Source organism: Pygoscelis adeliae, unplaced genomic scaffold (genome assembly GCF_000699105.1).
Source record: "Pygoscelis adeliae isolate BGI_AS28 unplaced genomic scaffold, ASM69910v1 Scaffold37, whole genome shotgun sequence".
Lineage (NCBI taxonomy): Eukaryota > Metazoa > Chordata > Aves > Sphenisciformes > Spheniscidae > Pygoscelis > Pygoscelis adeliae.
Genome location: NW_008825308.1, coordinates 3,023,824 through 3,027,703, shown reverse-complemented (window position 1 = coordinate 3,027,703; position 3,880 = coordinate 3,023,824).

The window sequence follows — 3,880 nt, the reverse complement described above, 5'->3', positions numbered from 1 at the left end:
TCCGTCCTATTAAATTTTTTTTTTCAGGCCATGAATTTTTTTTTTTTTTTTTTTTTTTCCCTCAATTCTCTCCCCCATCCCACTGCAGGGGGGCAGGGAGTGAACGAATGGCTGTGTGGTGTTTGGCTGCCTGCCGGGTTAAACCACAACACTGTTCTATGATTCTATCATTCTATGATACAGTAGAACTGCTCTTGTTTTTTCCCTGTTCCACGCTTCCTCCTCTGTCTTTCATTCTTTCATATTTCTGCCAATTTTAATGGATTTTAACCTGTGCTCATCCTCTAAGAGGCATTTAGAAAATGCCCTTAATAACATGCTTTAACTTGGTCAGCCCTGAATTGTTCAGGCACTTGGACTAGTCGATTGTTGTAGGTCCCTTCCAACTGAAATAGTCTATATTCTATTCTATTCTATTCTATTCTATTCTATTCTATCCCTTCCTAATTTACCAGGTTCTTATCCTTGTGGTGAACATTTATTTACTTCCGCTTCCCTCTCTTCCTCTCCAACCATTCTTCTTTTACTAAGCACTTTACTGCAATGGATGTCAAAAGACTGCAGAGTAAAGACTATTGTTCCAAAACAGGTCCTTCACTTTTATGTGAATGTGCAATTTTTACTTTTTCAGAAACCTGAAATTTTTTTTTTGTGTTTTTTCTCACATAGAATAACCTTAGCCTGGGTGTATTAAAAATCTATCCATGCTCTAACTTAACCAATTTAAAATCTTTCTGGTATATAATTCTCACTCTAATATTCTCTTCCAAAAAATTATGACAGTGAGATTTTATGTCTTACATACTTAGAGCTTCCAAAATGCATCTGTTTCTCTCCAGCCCATATGAAAGAAATAAAAAGGAAAAAAAAAAAAAAAAGATAAAGCCCTAGACAGTATATGAAATATTTGTATATGAAATATTTGTAGTCTAAAAATAACTTTGTATTTCAGGTTGCCTAACTGTCATTTTGAGTGCTTTTGAAACAAACAAAAATCAGTCAACAAACACACACAAATTAATCTCAGTCTAATTGCATTTTAACACTGGACAGAGTTAAGAAAAATATTTCTAGTCCAGACCTAACTATTTGCAAAACTGGGGTGTGTGAAATCTTCTGATGAAGAATGGATATGCATTCTCCATTGTGTTGTGTGTCCAGTTCGTACAGTTTGGTGCTTGGTCAAATTCAACTAGTTTCAGTTGAAATTGTTCTGTATGCTTCTGTGTCTTGAAGTCTATTAAAAAAGAACATTGCCATCTATGGTTTTTTATGTTGCCGAGTTCTAAATATTATTCCAAGTCAGAGAATGCTGAAAGAATGCACTACTGACCTTCTCAGTGCAGTGAGAAAAACATCAAATAAATGAAGGAGACACATCAGTTCTTTAGTTGGTGTAGATCAGTATAATTTTATGGAGTTCAAGAGGATATGTTCTCTTATTGTAGAGATTCTGGTCTTTAACAGCTAGATGGGAGATTGGTGTAATCTGTAGCAATTGATTACACAATGGCTGTCATGAAATGTAGGAAAGAAAAAACAAGTTGCAGCAATAAATGTTCATTTAAGATTATAGAATGCTGAGAGTCCCCTTTAAGGGATCAAAACAAACTGAAGAACTGGGGGATGATTAGACAGTAAGAGGTTGTTCTTTGTAAAATGAGATGAAATTTTATTTTCTAAAGGTTAAGATAAAAGGCTACCTGACAGTCAAAGAACAATGGCCAGGATGCTGCATATTTGATTCTCTCTTCCTTGACTAGGACAGTATTTTACTCTAATAAATAGACAGACCACCTTTGGACAGACACTTTTTGATGAAATTTACCACTCATCTTCAGATGCATTTCACTCTTTGCTTTAATTCAGTCTCACTGTACAAAATACATTGTTTAGAATTTTACTCTACTCAACACTAAATTTTATCTGTCTAAAAATTATGCTAGATGTGTCCTTTTCACTCTGAAACAAAGATCATAATTCCCAATGTTTTTGTTGGGCTTTATCCCTAAGACTATATAAACTTATAAATTAATCTAAATGCTTGGAATTCTCAGTACAAGAAAGACATGGACCTGCTGGAGTCTGATCAGAGGGATGGAACACCTCTCCTATGAAGAAAGGCTGAGAGAGTTGGGGTTGTTCAGCCTGGAGAAGAGAAGGCTTTGGGGACACCTTATTGCAGCCTTTCAATACTTAAAGGGGGCTTATAAGAAAGATGGGGACAAACTTTTTAGCAGGGCCTGTTGTGACAGGACAAGGGGGAATGGCTTTAAACTAAAGGGGGGTGGATTTAGACTAGATAGAAGGAAGAAATTTTTTACGCTGAGGGTGGTGAAACACTGGCACAGGTTTCCCAGAGATGTTGTAGATGCCCCATCCCTGGAAACGTTCAAGGTCAGGTTGGACGGGGCTCTGAGCAACCTGACCTAGTTGAAGATGTCTCTGCTCATTGCAGGGGTATTGGACTAGGTGACCTTAACAGGTCCCTTCCAGCCCAAACTATTCTATGATTCTATGATTCTTCCCCTAGCAGAGTATTCTTCAATGCAGCCATTATTAGAGGAAGATAGGCTGGGGGTGGGAGGGAGGAGGAGGGGGGAAAAAAAAAAAAAGAAAAGGCTGAATTCTAGATTACAGAAAATGGGGACTAACCAGTAACTCCTAGATATCTGTTGTTTGTTTTGGGTTTTTTTGTTTTCTTATGTTTTTTTTTGTTTCAGTTTTCTGCCTTGTCCTGTTTTCTCCATCTTCATAAATATTTGAGCAAACATATCCCACAGCAAAAGAAGAAGGATAACAATATTAGCAAGGTATTTTAGAAAACAATAATATGGAGAAGGAAGGAAAAGGTTTTATCCACACTAGCAAATGGTAAGGAGAAATAACAGCAAATCTGTAAACAAGACAGCTTATACATAAGACCCAACATCCATACAATGTTTGAGGGGGTTTCCTCAGATAACCTCTGGTTTGGTACTGTGAACTGTATGTAAGTTCATGGCTGGAGAATGTTAAACGTGCTCCAGGAGTATGTCTTTCAGTTTGTTTTCACCTAAAAATAATAAAATAAAAAACCAAACCAAAACAAAACCTTTGTCTGTTCAGCCATCATTCCGCAATGTGAGTGAAAACACAGCAAATGGGGACAATGAAGAGTTTCTATTTAAAAGCACACTCGATCTGAACTAAAATAGTACATGTATGCACCCAAAGAGTTCTCTCTGTGTGTTTGCTTTAACAACAAAAGAAAAAAAAAAACACTTTTATTTGCATAAGACAGAGCTGTTGGCCTTTTTGTCATCTTAATAATTCTTATCACAATTATTCATCATTGCTAATCTGAAAAAAAAAAAAATAAAAAAGGGTCATGTCTTTAGCAAGAGGATACTGCCATACCTATGCCCATACCTTGAGACATCACCCTAAAATTAGATATGGGGTTTTCTATGTCAGAACTGTTGCTTAAAGAAAAAAAAAAAACCCACAAACAGTTAATTTCTTGTGCTTTTAAATATAAGTTATTAAGCACGGTTACTATCTCTCCTTCTCCTCTGAACTGACCCCATAATGAATGGAATCACCATGTTGAAACACCACCACCCAGGGTGACCGAAGCAAAGGAGTGATCTTGGTTGTTTTTTTTCTAATGCTGGAATGAGCAGTAGGGTGTTTGAGATCTCTCCAGATATTCCCAGGTGAATCTATGTTGGTACCCGTCTCTGCTGCCCAACACACACACACACACAGAGTATCTGGGGCCATGGCTCTCCCTGCAGAGGTATAGGAATGAGTTTCCCGCTGCAGCAGCATGGAATAATTTGCCAGGGAACAGTTGTTAGGACACTCACAATAGTTCATATTGTATGGCAATTATTTA